This window comes from Mastigoproctus giganteus, chromosome 4 (genome assembly GCF_048544385.1).
Source record: "Mastigoproctus giganteus isolate SK-2022 chromosome 4, ASM4854438v1, whole genome shotgun sequence".
In the NCBI taxonomy this organism is placed as follows: domain Eukaryota; kingdom Metazoa; phylum Arthropoda; class Arachnida; order Uropygi; family Thelyphonidae; genus Mastigoproctus; species Mastigoproctus giganteus.
The window spans coordinates 216922822-216941835 of record NC_143578.1 but is presented as its reverse complement, the minus strand read 5'-3'; the positions used below and the strand labels follow the sequence as shown (position 1 = coordinate 216941835).

The 19014-nt window shown below is 38.1% G+C and overlaps 1 long non-coding RNA gene across 1 annotated transcript in view; it reads right to left on the bottom strand.

Annotated features, from left to right (window-relative positions):
• The window catches only part of LOC150087401 (uncharacterized), a 95077-nt gene extending 77544 nt beyond the window's left edge, over window positions 1-17533 (bottom strand). Inside the window, exon 1 of the long non-coding RNA XR_016546882.1 lies at window positions 17453-17533. This is a non-coding gene — a long non-coding RNA (uncharacterized LOC150087401). The remainder of the gene's footprint in view (window positions 1-17452) is intronic.
• Between the last annotated feature and the right edge of the window lie 1481 nt (window positions 17534-19014).

The window sequence follows — 19014 nt, the reverse complement described above, 5'->3', positions numbered from 1 at the left end:
CTATCTGTTCTTCCGGTTCCCACACATTTGTAGTTTGCTGCCGCACTTAGCAGATCTAACTGTTTTCCATTTCCCAACCAGGTTTCGATTAGGCAATTGAAATCCAGGTCTTCGTACATCATCATCGTTTGTAAGGTGTGGAGCTTATTTGAGATGCTCCTCACGTTTTGTGCAAACAAGTGGATATGATGTTCTGCATCCCCAACTGGGGGTAGTTTTTTTTTGATTGCTATTGAGCCCGATTCCTTGCATCATTTTGAACCAGTGGTCTGGCCCATCTGTCTCTGTAGGGCTTGGCTAAGGTACCTACTGGCCAGGCGCTTTCGTCTTGTAGGCGAGTTGCTTTATCTGGTGGACAAGAGATTATAAAGGAGGAGTAAGTTGGGTGTCGTGTTTTCACTTGCTTTCCTTCCACAGTTATCCCATGTTCGCCCTCGCACATGGCTTTAATGTTTCTGACTGTGTTATGGGCCCCAGCCTTGATACAAAAATTTGCTCTCTGGTTGCAACGGAAGTAATGTTGTAGATTTCAAAAAACCGTTTGTTTGTTTGTTTCAGGTGTGTTACAGGAAGACACGTTAATACTTTCTCTGTGAACTGGATTACGTCCTCGGTCGTCCTCGGCGAGAGTAGGCATGAAATTTTGGGATGGGCGGGTTTTCCTACCCACAAAAGTGTTATGCTTTTTAGGTAGCATAGTGATGTGCGCATAAGTGAGTGGGTTTTCAGGAACATTATCTGAGGGAGAAGATGTAACTCTGGCGTTCGTACTCTCGGAATACATGCATGCCCCAATCATTTCAGTGGATTCCTGTTGTCCTAATATTTCTGCGACTTCTCTATTTTGGTTTCGACTTTTCCTAGTGGAATGTGTGAAGTCATTTCCTTGTGCTGCCCCTAAAGTTTCACTGGGTTTGGTGCTATTGCTTGCGAGGTCCTGCTGCAAACAGACAGTTCGCGGCTGGGCTTGGAATTCACATATTATTTGGCTTTCTTGTAGTTTTGCAATTCGTTCTGATATGTTTTCCCCCGAATTCAATTCGTTTCTTGTCTTCTGTTTGTGATTTTCAATGCTTTCTATCCTCCTGTGCAATCCATGCATATCATTTCTACTTTTCTTTGGGTAGCTCTGCTTCGCATAACAAGTTTCGTCGGTTACGGAAGCCGCTGAGCCACCTTGTGCAATGAGGACTGATTCAAAGCATCCTAGCTTTTCCTGCAGTCATTTAAGGGTGTGCAATATTGTACTGTTTTGTTTTTTGAGAAGAAAATTCTCTTCCTGCAGTTCCTGTAGCATTTTATGTACAGGGATGAAATGCTTGCAAGGTTTTCAGCGTATTCCACAGCCTGCATCGAAAAGGGGCTGATGCAGTCTGCAAGGATTTCCTTTAATTCCGCACGCGAGACATATTGTTTAAGGTTCTCTTCGTGCCTTTCATTCGGGCTGTGATTGCTCCTCTGTCTAGCGAAACCCCCTTCAGAGTGCTCGCAGTCTTCCGGGCAAATATCGCATCCCAAGGTTTCAAAAATTGATCCTTCAGGATGGCACAAGATACCATTTCCAAGGTCAGTCTGCGAGAGGATTACTCTTGTTGCTTGTTCAAGGTCGTTAATCTGTTCTTCGCAAATGACTTCATTAGGTAAGTCTTCATCATTTTTCCCTGTTTGTTGCCTACAAGCGTCACATTCAAACTTGCGTTTTCTAGTTTTGTTTAATCTCTTAATACCGACAGAAGTACAATCAGGCTTATTGCAATAGTTTTTGAGACAAGTAACGCATTTAATTATGAAGTCATCATTCGTCAGACATATGCAGCAAGTAAGCGGCATGGCTGATGCGCTGAAATCTGTCATTCTGAAATGCAAATGGGAGCCGGAATTTCAGTAATTTCGAGGCAGGTAGTCTTTAGTACAACAAAATAGCGCACTTCAATCGTTTGATGACTAGCCGATGAAATATGCAGGTGGAAGTGGGGAAGGTTTAATCCCTAACTTTGTCACCGCTTGACCTTGTTCAGAGCTTAAGTGCCGTATTGCCTTAAGCAGAATATTGCTATGTTCCGCTGCACTGAATCACTATAAACCGACCGTTCGTTTCAACTATTACCCGAAGTATGAATGCTTAAAATTTCTACGGTTTCTGCAATTAATAGTCTCGTATAATTACGTTGAACATTAAGTATTTTTGCCTCGTTAAATAAAAAAGTATGTTTTTCGTTAATGGCATGAAAGGCTAATTCTGACGCTGCTGAACGAGAAGCACGAACCGAGGCTTCATGTTGATTTACACAAATATTCAGAGAAAATCGCCTCGAACCTTAGTAAGACGAGTCGCAATCACTGCAAGAAATGTTGTATAACAGATCATTAATTTGTGCTGCGAACGTGGAGAGAACCGAGCGATTGTTCAGTGTAGTGTGTAACTTCCGTATTGGCCTAGCTACAATTTTAAATTCCGTATCCTTAAAGAATCTGTTAAGCTGTTTGTGCCACTGTTCAACATATGGGACAGAAATAAAGTATTTTTTGCTATTACTATTGTTCGTTGGTGTAGTATTTTGTATCCTATCCTTAGCTTGTACCCTAATTCGGTTTATTGTAGCAATGGAATAACACCTGTTTAAGAATCTGCTAGTTAATATTTGTATTTCTGAGTCCAAAGCAGAATCTGTCGTTGAATATTTATAGGCAGTTAGAAATTGATTAAAGATAATCGATCTTTTGTAGGTGAACGGGTGATAGCTATTATAATGTAGAAGCATACCGGTGTTTGTAGGTTTTCGATAGATGCTAAATTGTATTTTATTCTAGTCCCGGGTAAGCGTGAAATTTAGAAAGTTTAGTGACTTTGTATCCGTATCCTCCCTTTCCAATGTAAATTTGAGTCTAGAATGAATATTATTAAACGAATGTAAAATTTTCTATTTATTACTGATAGTACTACTATCAGTAATAACTCGAACATCGTCTAAATACCTCCCATAGTATGCGATACGGGTTCGAAAAAGTGTCAAATGTATCTGCTCAATTGTTGAGAGATAGATCTCTGACATTAAGCCACTCAGGCTCAAACCCATTGGTAATCCAAAAATTTGTTTGTACACCTTGTCTCGAAAGGTGATGTAGTTAGCCTCAACTAACAGTTTAATTAAGTGAAAAATTTCCTTAATAGGTAGCTTCGTGTAATTAATCGGTGTCGAGTTTTTATTTAACATATCCCAAATAATATCTAATGTGTATTCAAAGTTTACATTCGTATATAATGAGGTAACATCTAGTGAGAATAAATTGTCATTGTCGCCGAGTCTACAGTCTTTAAGCTTATTAAATAATGTATCGTAGTTCTTAATCCCAAATTTTATTACTTGTCTGAAGGGTTTTATAATGTTATATACATGTGTGGCTAAGGATGAAAATGCCGAGTTCCTGTAGGAAACAATTGGTCGAATAGGAAACCCAATCTTGTGTAATTTTACCTGACCGAAAAGTGCAGGAATATTGTATGTTCTGGACTTCAATTCCTTTAACTGAACCATAGTAATGTAGTCGTTTTTTCGATACGTGGTTAACGTTTTATTGTATTGATTGACCAAATTGGTAAACAGTGCCGGGTCTTCTTCAAGATAAGTGGAGGTATGTGAAACAACTGAATCTAACTTATTAATATAATCAGGTTTATCTAGTATTACCACTGTATCTCCACTGTATTATCACTATATGTAATTAACGATGTAAATAAAGATCTAATTAGTGAGTTATATGAAACATAATACATATGGGTCTATGCAGAAATGATGTCAGTGATGAACAGAAAAGTTTTCTAATGAAATCAAAAATGGAATTAAATTATCCTTGGAAATATCCTGTAGAGTTAAAAAAGTTTCTTGATACACAAACACGAATCTTTATTGGATTGATGTCCTACAAGTTTAACGAATTTCCTTTGGTTACTTTTTGTTATAATTGTTACAGGTACGGGCACACTTCTAAGACATGTAGATGTAATAGGTCCTAACTGGATAAGCAAACTCTATTAGAATTTTCTCACAAAGAACTGTGACAAACTAAGGGCTGCTATACTAATTTTCAGCTCTGATCGGGTTCTGACCAGAATTGATTCCTTATTTACAAGGCATGCAGTCTGTGTTGGCATTGAAACTATTTGAGGATAATTTTTCATTATATCTATGTACTGTCAGCCTGATGCGGACCTTCATTGCTCTCTTAGCTATTTGAAAGAGGCGTTATTCCGATTGAAAGGCAGAAAAGTGATTATCTGTCGGGATCGAAATGCTAAAAATCTTTTATGGCATTCTAGATTTACGAATGTCGGAGGCAGGTCATTGGAAGAGCTGATATCCTCGTCTAAACTTGAGATCATTAATAAGTCTGATTATGAACCGACGTTTTGGACTACTAATGGTGAGTCTAACATAGATGTAACGTTAGCCAATAGTAGGGCCTTCAATTTCATATCTAATGGGCAAGTTAAACCACATAAAGATTAACAGCGATCACAGAGCGATCATTTTCAACTTAGGCTGGGCAAGAAGTAGATTTATTGAGCCTCATTCATTACAACTTCGAAGTTTTGTGATCAAGCACGCTGACTGGGGTAAGTCTGACCTATTTGTTAGGACACTTTTCTGTTAAATGTCGTTAGCTGAGTTGGATAGGATCAATGCATTTGATTGGGTTCAGTTATTACAACAGAAGTTGTTTAATGCCTCGAGGGAGTAAATGAAATTAAAGCAAAATAAAGGTGCTCCGGTGCATTGGAGGACCACTAATCTTACTGATTTCCGAAGCGAGGTCAACAAGGCGTATAAGAAGTTCCAATATCATAAATTGTAACATAACAAGGAATCCATTACAAGGTTGAAAATTCAGTATGAATTGATCAAAAGAAAACACACCCGTTTAATAGCTAAATGGAAATTTGATGCATGGAAAAACGTAGTGCAAACAACTGGTAATGCGGATCCATGGGGTATTGTTTATAAGTTGTGTTTGCACAAATTAAAGCCATCTGGAATGTGATAAATTCTATGCGTTGTGGAGACTAAAACTCTGGATGGGCTGGGCAGTATTAATATCATACTTGATCGCCTAGTCAATGGATCTCATCATCATATGGATAAGGGGGAGCATTCTGATAGTACTGATCGGTTAGATTGTGGTTATGTTAGCGTTATTCAAGAGGAATCTCTTTCAATAGAAAATCTTATCTCAGGTAAAATCTTCCATTGAAAAAACAGGTGTCCTGGTATGGACCTCATTGCAGGGGAAGTTATTAAGCGTTTTTTTTAACCTGTTTCCTGAGAATCTTCTTGTATTCAATAAATGTCTTCTTGAAGGAATTTTTCTCTCGCCTTGGATGGATACTCTGCTTAAGATCATTTTGAAGTCACCAGAGAAACCTAAATCTGAGCCCCATACTCTTCTTCCAGGTTTGGCAAGATCTATGAATGTTTATTTTTCACAGCGAATATTGCAATATATGGAAGAAAATTTGGGGCCCTCAAATAAACAATATGGCTTTACTCCTGGTTATGGTACAGAGGATGCATTACAATCTTTAGTGAAATTGATTAGAGATTGAAATGCTAAATATGTAATTGGCATTTTCGTTAATTTTGAAGGGGCTTTTGATAATATCTTTTGGAGTATTATCAAATATCAATATCAATGTGTTATCGATGCTTTGCCTCGCAAATGCTCCCATCAGCTTTTTAGTGTCATAGTGGATGATTTTAAGTTAAGATCTTTTACCCTTAAGTCTAGTTGGAATTCGATAACTAGATCTGCTATTCGAGGATGCTCACAGGGGTCTGTTTTTTGGCCAATAATGTGGAAATTGGTATTAGAGGACTGTATACGGAAGGAATATAGTCAAAGACATATGATTGCAGATAACCTAGTAATCTTAGTTGAAGGCTCTTCACGGCTACATTTGAACAAAGATCTAATGAAATAATAAAAGATCTAAATGCTTGTGTGACTTCCATAAATTAACAATATCTAGGTCAAAAACTAAAATATTATCGCTACAGGGGAACCTATTTGTCCGTATGTGCTGACTGGGAAAGTTTAAAATCCGTTAAGAATAATAAAGCTCTTGGAGTCTTCATTGACAGAGGTCTTAGATTTGACACCCATATCAATTTTTTTTATCTGAAAACGTTGCAAAATTTGTTAACATTATAGCAAGGATAACTGGAAAGGATTGGGGGTATTAGAGGTAGGTTTCTATCCCTTCTTTATGACTGTGTTTTCCTTCCAATTATTTCTTATCATATGTATATACTGTGTTAATTAAAAAAAAAAAAAAATGTAAGAATTCCATTCAGAGGATGATGCTCCTGATGATGGTTCTAGTTTGTTAAGAGATCTGATGTGGTCAGCATTCTTTCATTTTCACTCTAATCTACTTATCTATATTCCATTATGGTCGTTTGGGATTTCTGCCATGACCGACAGAGCCGGTCTTTTTAAGTCGTTTCTATTCACTACTTGTTATGAATACATAATATCTATAGATAGATATAAAATTCATGTGTACATTTTGTGAATTACGCATTTTATTATTTCTTTGGCAATGAAATCTTGGGATATGTAGGTGTATTTCTGATGTTAATAGTTAATTTTATGCATGAATTTTTGTTTGGTTTGGTTTTTTTTTTTTTTTTTTAGGAGTATTAGCGACTAAGGCCATATTGCTCCGGGATATACGGTGGTTATTCCCTGACTTTTCCGCATCCTCCGTATTTGGTGGTGACGGGCTCGAACCCCGGCCTAATCAAGAAGCGTGTGCTACGCACTGCTGCTCCTGCCCACCTTGCTACGGAGGCGCCATGCATGAATTGCAGATTGATTAAAGTGCGGTTTATAATTGACGGGGTGCATGCGTGGGAGAGAGGTACATTGATTGACAGAAACAAGACAAATCCCGCACGATCGACATTTCTAGAGATTTAGTCACATGATTAAAGCACGTACATTTAATCGCGCTTTCTCGATATATAGATTGTTCGTTCATTTTCGTTTTGCAGTTTGTTCTTTCCTTGCGAGTTCTGTGCTGGTTCTTGTTGATCTTTAAAGTTGAAAGGTAAGTTTGGATGACTTGATTTGTTTGACTAGATGACTTGATAATTTTTTTGTTTGATTTTTTTTTTTTTTTGTTTTATTTCTTCAAAAACGGGAACATTGGGAATTTGAAATGATGGCTGGACAAATACGAGCACAGATTTCGATCGTTAATGACGACGAAATACTAAGTAGAGGAGAGATCGGAGCAGAGCAATGACGAGTGATAGAACTTTGCGCCGAAACAGAGACAACTGACGATTATTTACGGTGGTTGGCATGCCGGAAACTGCTGAAGAATACAGTTACGTGTACAAATTGTAACGGGCCAGCATCCTTAATTGCATTAAGACAAGGGATCGACGACCGAAGATGGGCCTGCAAAGATATTCGAGATGGCTCTTTTTTTGAAAAACATCATCTGACGTTACAGCAGCTGGTAAGTCTAATTTACTTTTGGGCTCTGGGTGTGCCACAACACGCTATTCATCACGAAGCACGAATCAAAAGTGAACATACCATTCCGAACTGGTGCAATTTTTGTCGTGATGAATGTGAAAGCTGGGTGGAAAGGCAGTCCGGCGAAATTGGTGTATTCGATGCTAACGGAGAGCCACTAATTGTGGAGATCACTGAATCCAAGTACTTCCACCGTAAGTAACATAGAGGTCAGTGGCGTGAGCGTCATTGGATTTTTGGAGGCATTGAGAGAGATTCCGGAAAATGCTTTCTTGTGGAAGTCGCGGATCGAACAGCTGCAACATTACAAGAGAAAATTCGTGTCCATATTCTTCCAAGAACACACAGCATTTCAGACGGATGGGCCGCCTACGGAAACGTTGCTAATATCGGAAATGGAGTTTATGTGCATTTCGTAATCAATCACCGGAACCACTTAGTTGACCCTCGTGACGACGATGTACACAAGAAGAATGTCGAAAATATGTGGACGCGAGCAGTGAGGAAATTGGGAAGGCAGTATGGCACATCCAGTGACTTGTTCACATCGTACCTCCACGAATTTGTTTTTAGGAATTCTGTTCGTGATGGCTGCTACACCTTTGCAAAATTTCTGGTCTGCATCACTGAAATATTGTTTGATGCACACAGCATTTAAAGCTAGTGAAAAACAGGATGGCGTTTATTGTAACGTTTAAATCTTTAAAGGTTTTAAACGGCAGATCGCGGCCTTTGACCTAAGCACAGAATACCGTTATTAACATTAATTGTTTTTTCCAGTTATTAATATACTGGATTAGACCCCGGGACGCTTTATTTTGGTGGGTTTTGCACAAAGAAGTATGCGTACGAAAAAGGAGGAATGTAATGATCGAATATGCAAGGGATGGGTGGCCAACTTAATTTATGATGCTATTACTTTTTTTCTTTAAAATGTGCCGTTATCTACCGTCTCAAAAATTTCACTGTACATGGTTATAAAAGTTAACAAATACATATAGAAAAATGACGGTTATACATTTTAAAGAATCTTATTTTAAATTCATACGTCTTTAAATTTTTAATTAGTGAAGTTTGCCTTCGCGTCATCTGCCTAGCGGATATACTGTGAAAGGCCAATCCAAAAGAACGTTCTGTTTCCAAATCCATAAGAGTAGATTCACATAGATATGTGTAACGAAAACAAGAATTTAAAAGTTCATTGCATTTTTTTACATTTGGGTACTTTTCTCGGCAAACATATTTCCAAAACTCTTTTCCTGATGTCGTGCCGAAGTATGAACGAGAACATTTTTATTTAAATTTCGGCTTTACATGTGCTGGAAATAAAGATGCTCTTTCTGGACGAACAGTGACAAAAAATTTTTAGCCAACACTTTATTATTATTATCCACATGGAAGCCTGAGGCTTATGCTCCATGAGTAAAAAAACAAAAAAATATTCGGAGTTCACACCTGTTTACCCACATCTTTCAGCTATCTCCCTCAATAATGCTCTCTTTTTTGTTCGCCGTCAGGAAACTCAGGCGATCCCTGACGGAGAGCAGCCAGAGTACCGTGGACAGCCTAGCCTGGCTCACCTCCCAGCGGTGGTGGCGGACAACGTGGAATTCCAATAGGGACTGCGTCCAAGAAGCCAGGTCAGAACCCGACACAAAACTACACACACAACACTTTTCTGGCTTTTACAGAAGTTTTGTAAAAGAGTATAGTCATATTCTTGCTCTTCAATCGCTTTCTGTGTACAAAGGTATTTCAGGAAGAACCCCTTTTGCTTTGCTTCCCACATCTGCGCCATCAAGAGTATTGATGGCGCAGATGTGGGAAACCACAGGTGGCGCCTGACCCAAACACTATGCCACAGCACACAGAACTGAGTATACTGAATTGGCTGAGCATACCGGTAACTCAACTTGATACAATCCTCTTTTGTACATATGATTTTAATGTTTGAAACTATATCAATGTTTATCAACCTGTTGGATTTCATATTATTGTTATTATGTTTATTGATCTGATCTCAGATACACTGTTAATGGTTACATGTTGTGTATCTTGTTATTAATAAAAATAAAAAAAATAAAAATATCCCTTTGAACTTAAATTTAATTTTTTTTTTTTTTAATGTGAAATCCAAACACGAGAGGTATTAGAACCTATAATACTTAGTACAGTGCTTGGGTTGGAGGTTGAGAAAACGAAAGAAGATATTTCTTGATATTGGACTTGAACTTCTGTAGACTGTAATTTTCAGGAAATACGTATGAAGGAAGGTTGTTCCAGAAAACGGCAGTTGAATGAATAAACGAGGAAAATTAAAAGTTGGTTCTGTGAGTTTGAAGTTGGACAGTAAATGGATGTTGGCTGATGGCGGCACGTGTTCAGACTGTTTTGAAAGAGAGAGCAGGAATTATCGAAGCCAATTCAGAAGAACAGTGCCCATGGAAATATCTGTAGAAAAGGCATGCAGCAAAAACATCAACTAGCTGTCTCATAGATCGATACGGCTATGAGACAGCGAGTGGAGAGACTCTGTTAGAGATGAATCATTAATTAACCTAACTGCCCTCTTCTGAATGGAATCAAGAAGCCTGAGAGAGGTTTTGGGGACATTATTATTATTATTTTTTTTTTTTAGGGTTGCCCGTAATTAAATACAATAACCTGTATTTGTGTCTGTAAATTGCGTATGTTCTATGGTTGATTTTCCTGTTTTGCTGGACGAAAAAAAACCCAGTTACTGGGGAGAAAAAACCTTGCTATCTACGCCTGAGACCAACTAACTCAGCCACGGAGAGAAAAAAGCCCATTAAAGTTCCTCGCGTCATCGACGGGATTCGAACCCCGGCCTTTTCCACCCGGTGTGGGGAGAACGGTGACGATACCAAAGTGCTACCCGCGCAGACGAAGTTTTGGAGACACCACCCCAAATATGGGAACAATATTCCATGGCAGGCGGATTTGTGATTTATACAGAGTGAGCAGATGTCCGGAAGGAAAGTAACGCCGAGAGCGAAAGAGAAAACCAAGTTGTTTAGATGCAGAGGAAGCAATATTTGTAATGTGCTTGTGCCAAGAGAGATTAGAAGTCAGGGTAATCCCCAAAAGAGACATATCATTTTCCCTAGAAATCGGAGTGTCACTAAAGATAACCATAGGAGCAGAAGAATCCTTTTTGCGAGATATAAGACAAGAATGAGTTTCAGAAGGGTTGAAATCAACTAAGTTGTCTTTGTCCCACTGGAGAATTACCTGAAGCTCGGCATTTAAGGAATTGGTAGCAAAATTTCGAGCAGTTGAAGCTGATTGAGCAGGACAAGGTTTCTCAAAATGAAAAGTGGAATGCAATGTGCTATCATGGGCAAAACTATGGAAAGGATTTCCAGTCAATGGAAGAAAGTCATTAATATACAAGAGGAAAAGAGTGGGGGAAAGAACTGAACCATGGGCGACACCGGCATTAGTGGACAAGTAAGAAGACAGAGAGCCATCTACCATCACCCTCAATGAGTGATCAGAGAGAAAACTGGATAACCAATTACTGAAAACAGTTGGCATACCATAAGATGGAAACTTCTTTAGAAGACCTTTATGCCAAACACGATCAAAAGTCTTTGAGATGTCAAGAGCAACTACATGTGTTTCACCGAACCTTTCCATTCAATTAGTCCATAAATGGGTAACATAAGCCAGAATATCACCAGTGGATGGACACTGAAGGAATCCATACTGGCGACCGTTGATCAGACGGAAGGTTTTTGGTAGTTTAAGAGTTGGCGGTTATTTGATTTCTCTATTACTTTAGAAAGAGTAGAAGTAATTGCAATGGGACGATAATTGGATGGGAGGGATTTGTCACCCTTTTTAGGAACTGGCTGCATATGAGAAAATTTCCAAGCAGAAGGAAAAACATCTTTGGAATAAGAATGTGAAAAAAGGCGGCAAAGAATAGGGGTAAGTTCAGGAGCACAGGTTCTGAGAACAAGTGGAGCAATACCATCAGGACCTTCAGCTTTCTTAGCATCAAGATTCATCAAAATCCTTCAGATATCCTTTTGACGGAAGACCACAGGAGGCAATGAATGGAGCATGTTGGGAATGGTGGGAGGTGTTTTACCAAGATCATTAATACATGAGCTGGAAGAAAAATGGGATGCTAGCAGGTCAGCTTTATCCTTGGCTGAAGTCACAACAGAATCATCTGGTTTGGACAGAGGTTGGAGCAGAGATATGCAAAAGTTGCGGCCAATAGCTTTGGCAAGAGACCAGAATGCTCGGCTACCATTAGGGCAAGAAGCAAGTTTTCTACTCTTAGCCAGTTCAAACTCTAGTTTGGGATGATTAATAACTGCTTTACAATTGTTGCGAGCTTTGGTGTAGGCAGAAAATGAAACTGAAGAATTAGAAACAAGCCAATTACGATATGCAACATTCTTCTCTTGAACAGCCTTAGCACATTTATTGGAACACCAAGGTTTAGATAAAGGACGAGATTTTAAAGTGGAGTGTGGGATAAAGGATTCCATTCCTGCAAGAATAATTTCACTGACACGATCTGAGCAAACGTTGATATCAGAGGTTTTGAAACAGTAATCCGACCAAGGAAAAGAAGAAAAGAAGTCTCGCAGGTCATCCCATTTTGCATTCTTGTAATGCCAAACAGCACGAGGTTGGGAATAGCCATGAGATAAAGGGTCCATTGGAGAAGAGACAATCACCAAGTTGTGATCTGAGGTGCCTAAAGGACCTCTCGCTTCGACCGTGTACTTAGAAGGGTTGTTTGTGAGAAAAAGATCAAGCGTATTGGCTGTATGATTAGGATTGTCCGGTATTTTTTTAGGTAAATGAACAATCTGTGTAAAGTCATTAGTAATTGTAAAAGCCTCAGCATCTCGACCTGCTGGGTCGGTGTGACTAGAAAACGGAAGCCAGCTGGAGTTGTGAACATTAAAATCACCAAGGAAAATTACTGTTAGGAAAGTTGGACTGGAGAAAGTCAAGTTGCAAAGAGAGGAAGCCAAAGAGCTCCAAGTGATTAGTGGAGTTGGGAGAACGGTAGAGACAACAGATGAATTTGACACAATGAGGTAGAGAGATTTTGAGCCAGAGAAGATCAAAGAGAGGAGATTCCAAATTGCCAAGTCTCTGACAGGGAATATCAGAACGGACATATGCTCAAGTACCACCTTTGTGGCAAAAGGAATCATACAGCGAATAATTTGGGCATCTGAGATGAGCAGTATTTGAATCAATCGATAACTGAGATTCTGTCAGAAAAAGTACGTGGGATTTGGCAGACTGCAAGTGGAAATGGGCATCGTTGAGATTAGAATTGAGACCACGTGTATTTGTGAAATGAATTAGGAAGTGCTTGGGAGGTTTAGATCTTTTCGCAGATAAGCTTGCTCTATTAGTTTGACAATTCATGGTGTATTCAATAGTAAGAAAAAGTGAGTGGGGCATGCTGTATGAAGTAATGAATTTTTTGGATATGGCGTACACGTGGTAAGAATATACCCAGATCCTTGACATAATGTGGCCTCGATAATGCTCCCCGCTTACACACTACTCGGACTCCTTCCAGTCACTATCTGGCAGAGTAGAGGGAGCAAGATTATACACTAGCTGATCCCGAAGCCTCCTGGAGAGTTACCAATAGGTTCGGTCCGGCGTACTAACTAGCGGCCGGCCCTCGAACACCGTTTTATAGCTGTACCCTCCATCCTGCAGTGGGTTGATAATGGCTGCACTTTTTTTTTTTTACCCTCGAAATTGACCTGTATACCCATTAAATTTAAGTATCAAGTTATTAAAAGTGTTTTTTTTTTCCTCAGAAGGACCTTATTACAGAAAGTAAAGTATCGTCTGTGGGGGGGAGAAATAATAAAAAGGAATTTTTGTTTAATTTTATTTTTTTTGAATATTAATAATAATAATAATTCATTATTAAATATTCCTTATTTGTTCTCTTCTCTTATAACTATATAGACCTCTATTTCTTACACCCCCACCAACACATCTGACTTTGCTTCACAGGAGAATTCCAGATTCAAGGGAACTTCTCAATTATGCATAATTCCCTTCGGAAAGGCTGAGTGTTCAGGAATAACAAACTCACAAATTAATAAACAACAGAGTTTATTCACATATATATATATATATATATATATATACACAACATAATATACAATTGAATAAAAAAAAACGTAATATGCATACAAAGTTAAATCAAGGATACCTTGCATATATTATTATTATTCCTGTTTCCCTTCACTAGCTAATCTGAGTTGACCACTATATGAAAACACTTGATTCATTCTTCTTGCCCTAACTAACTCCTAACACTTATACACTTTCACCATACCTATTTCACTTACTCCTGGATACAATTGTGTTTCTTATATTAACAATCAATATGCTACTTTCATCATTATACTCTGTGTTCTCGCCATTCTGTTACAATACACTGAACACCAATCTTAACTTTCCTAAAGTCTATTTGTTATTAGTCTTCAGTTGAACAAACAATTCTTCATCAACACAAACACTATATTCAATTATCTATCCTTAAAACATATTCAAAGATTCTCGTATAATTTAATTATCTATCCTTAAAACATATTCAAAGTTTCTTATATAATTCAATTATCTGTCTTTAAAACATAATGAAAACTTCTCATATAAACCTTACTACCCTTCTAACACATTATAATCATTTTAACAACAATTTAATCTATTACTCATCCTTCGTTTCCCTTGCATTTTACAATAACCTTTTTTAATTAATTAAACTCTGTTAGTATATATAATTTACTTCAGAGATAATGTATCTATCATTTTACTTCTAGTGCTACCTCTTTTTTTTTAATTAATTACTATACTGTTTCACTAACAGTCCTTGTTAACTTACAGTACTTATTATATTCTCACCTACTTCTATCTTTTTTCTTTTCTTTCCGGGGTGGTTTCAACCTTCCATTTTTGGCTCTCTGAGGATCTCTTTCATCTGCTTCACCTTAATCTGCTACAGTTAATTTTCAGGAACTCTTGGCTGCATGGGACTGGCGTCCTTTCTCCACTTTATTCAGGCTACCTTCCATTCGCTGTTTCCTTCCTTCTCATCGAGCTACTAATTCCGCATTTTCGCTCCTTCCCTCTCCACCTTATTAAAACTTATTCACAAAAAGAAAACTCACAGGGCATCTCACACTAACTTCTTCTCTACTCCACTTTTTACAGCTCATCCACAAGTAGATAGCTCATATGGTGCCACTCTCGCTTCTTCGCTCCACCTATTAAGAACTTCTTATTCTTATTAAATTAAGAAATATTTCACAGCGCTCATTGCATTCGGGTCACTACCCTTGCCTTTCTTCCGATGTGCATTAGACTATAGCATACGGCCACTGCTCTTGCCTTCCAATGACGGACAGGCTTATTCTCCTTACACTCCATAATTTCTAACACGGCAGAAACTCAACTGTCCATGTTACTCACTCATTATTACTTACACCGATGAATAAGCTCAACTGTCCTTCCTTACTCATTTTAACAAACACTGATCAGAATCTCAACTTTCCCCCCCCCCCTAACTCATTTCCATAAATACCCACATAAAACTCAACTCAGGGTTCTGTGTCTACTCACATTTTCTAGCACGACAAAAAAAACCTTAACTGTGTCTTCCCTAACTCATTTCCATAAACACCCACATAAACTCAACTCGGGGTTCTGTCTTTTTCCTACTCAGTCACTTTTTTAACCCATTTCGACAAACACCGACAAAACTCAACTGTGTTCTTGCCTATCCCATTTTCAGAAACACCGACAAGAATCTCAACTTTGTCATCCTTAACTCATTTTTCCAAACGCCAACAAGAATCTCAACTTTGTCTCTTCCTAACTCATTTCCATAAACACCCACATAAACTCAACTCGGGGTTCGGTGTGTTTCCTACTCAGTCACTTTTTTAACCCATTTCGACAAACACCGACAAAACTCAACTGTGTTCTTGACTATCCCATTTTCAGAAACACCGACAAGAATCTCAACTTTGTCATCCTGCTCCCCCCTTTCACTCACCTTTTTCATCTGAATACATACTGCCCCTATGTGTCAGGCGTGCCCTTGTTCTGAGTCTTAACCAATCTTTCTCATTTTATCAACTTTCACTCTGTTCTTATTTGCCCGTTTTATTTTCTCAAGCTGACTCCTTATTGCTCGATCTAACTTCTTATTTTAATAAATTTGTAAAATTTCTCAGGCTGTCTGTACCTTTCAAGTCAGCCGCTTATAGTTATACTTTAGCAGACTAATTTCACACGATCTACAAAACTTGCCATCACGGACAACCAGACGCCAGTCTTAACTCTAATTCCAGCATTTGTCCCGTATTTACTTCCTATCTCTTCTCAAGGTGTCACCGATCAAAGAAATGTCTCCACAGTATCATGGTCCACCGCACCATTGTCTTCCAGAGTTAACACCTATTACCAACAGCAGTTGCTACCCGTTTCCATTGTTTTGGTTACCTTCTGTGTGCTGGGAGTTGAAGTGTACCAAGGTTGCTAATAGCCTTTCAGCTAACCGCTCCCCTTGTATAGACTTTGTCTAATTTAATCCCTTGCGAGTGATCTTAGTAATATTCTTGACTTGTAAGGTTCCTCTCCCCCAAATTGCTCTATGATAAGTTAAGTTTTACTTTAAATTAATCTCACTTTTCTATAAAATAATATATTTGTAAGATTTTACACCTTACACGTCCACGTTATTGTTAACTCTTCAATGTGCGATGTGTACAAATTATTACAAATAATCACAAAATATAGCCATATTATTATTATTATTTTCAGGCAAAATAAAACATATTACTTGAAAATAATAATTATTTATTTCCTTTATTGTCTTATAACTGTTTACTTTCATTATGAAAATATATTTCTTATGTAGTCAGAAAATTGATTTTTTATTCTTTCTGAAAACGAAGAAAAAAAGATTGCGCGTACGTAGTACATTTATTTACTTCTCTGTGATCAGTGTATGGTGAGTGTCGCGCATACTCCGTGACAATTCGCAGCACATAGACCATCAGATATACCGGTAGTTAGTGTCGCGCATGCTCAGTGAAGTCGGAACTTCTCGGTCAGAATTTAGGGACCGGCAGATACGGTCCATATATTCTGACCCAGCACGTAGACTGGTAGACACAGCAGCAACCGTCAGTTAGAGTGAGTGTTGCGCATGCTCAGTCAAGTCGGAACTGCCCATCATAATAATACCATTCACGACAGTTCCGAGCAGCGGTGACTGGATGGCTGACTGTGACTCACGACAGTAAACTGCAGGATTACCCATACTATTTCTATAACAAGCAAGAAGAATTATTAACATTTTTTATAGGGATTCGAAGTTACTCTACCCAGGTATTGTTATTGGTGGTAGTGAGTTTTAGGTGTCTCAGTAACTTGGACCACACTGCATTATTTTCTGTAAGAGAGTAACCGATTTACGTATTGCGCACATTGAAAAATCGGGAATAACTCATGCGAGACGTGGACGATTCGGCTAAAATCGACTGAGTACAGCCCTGATTAAAGAGACCCCTAAAAATTCCTCCAGTCATGACAAGTGTGGAAGCCAGATCTCTCAAAGCAGCTGGCAAGTTGCGCAACCAATTTACTGTCATAGATCAATTACGCTTTATGAAATAAGGTGATCTCAGACATTTTTAATAATCCATTCACTCAACATTCGCTGATTTTATTTCCATTATAAATTAAAATTAATAACAAACGAAGGAATATTTTAAGGGGCTCCACAAAATATTTCGCATTATAAAAGCAATCTGTATTTTCTGAAACAAGAGTTCAAATACTGGTCAAATAAAGTGTTTGTAAAAGTTTTTACCTGGATTAGGAAAGCAGCAAATGCGACAATAAACATCGATTTTATCATCTTATCAGAGGGTAGTTAATAGTACTGTTGTCAACTGATTCACTTTCACGAACTTTTTTGATGAAATTAAAATTCCATTTACTTATATCGCGAAAAATCCGAAGCACGTGAATTTTACCAACTACACACGTGCGTTCAAATCGTCCAATAAACTGCTATCGTTTTCAATGCATTTTTTTCCATCAAATTACATTTCCGCAAATATTTGATGTATTCTGCTGTACGATGACGTTGCACAGGTGTACATTATGCCACCAATACTGCGCAGATCGTGTGAATTATTCGTGTCACTTGTATGTGAGTAAGTGCCTGTGTGTGTGTAATGCGTATTGATGGCTCAAATTTATTCTCAAATGTCTCTGAATGGTCGTCATAAAACGTGGTATTTCACTTTACCTCTTATTCACGTATAGTGAAGAGTATTCAATATGACTTTCATCAACCGGTGAAATGCTTTGCTTATTGGGCACTTGAAGTGGTGAAACCCGTGTTTAGTCTCTAGAGCAAAGTTTCCGGCATCCCACTCCCCCCATATTTCTCCTTCAACCCATGCACGGTACTAAGTACTATAGGTTTCGATACCTTTCGTGTTTGGGGTTTTCATAAAAAAAAAAAATAAATAAATAAAAAAATGATAAATATTTTCACAGAAAGAAATGAAGCACCAATAAGACACTGCAAACAGTCATATGGAGTTCTTATCTGGAGCAGAGAGAGATTCTTAAAACAATAGCAGAGTGGTTCACAGTTTCGTCGGTGAAAGGCAAGACTATTTCTAAAGCATTCAATAAATTTCATTTGAGTTCCCAGTAGAGTTTAAGAAAGACGTTGCTGTTGTGGGAACAGGTGATATCGCAATAGTCAAAAACAAGTTACTTAATGTTTCCAGTGTGTTACATTTCAAGAGAGTTCGTTTTTTAATTAAATTCGTTGAATATTTTTTTTGTTTTTCTGCGATTAACAGAAGTGAAAAATAAATACAGTTACCTTCTTATCAGTTTCTGTTATTTTGATTTTTAGGAGCATTAGCAACTAATGCCATATTGCTCCGGGATATGCGGTGGTCATTCCCTGACCTTTCTGCATCCTCCGTATTTGGTGGTGACGGGCTCGAACCCCGGTCTAATCAAGAAACGGGTCCTACACACTGCTGCTCCTTCTCACCTGGCTACGGAGGCACCTCTTATCAGTTAATTACTGAGATTCTAACTTCATATTTATTAGTCTTCCCCTGTATATTGTTTTTTTAATCTACTCTTTCTCTCTCTCTCTGAAACATGCGCGGACTGTTTAAAGCTACCAATACTGCATTAAAATAAAATTTATCTGTGAATTTCTTTATAAATACAATTATTTAGAATTATCTAGATATCAACGAGTTATTTTCGATATTTTATTTTTGTGGAATTAGGAGGGAATTGAGATATCCCTTACTGAAAATATTCAGCACGATTTTACCTTTTCTACAAATTAAATTTCGACTTTACTCAAACAACTTGTCGACAGAAATGCCA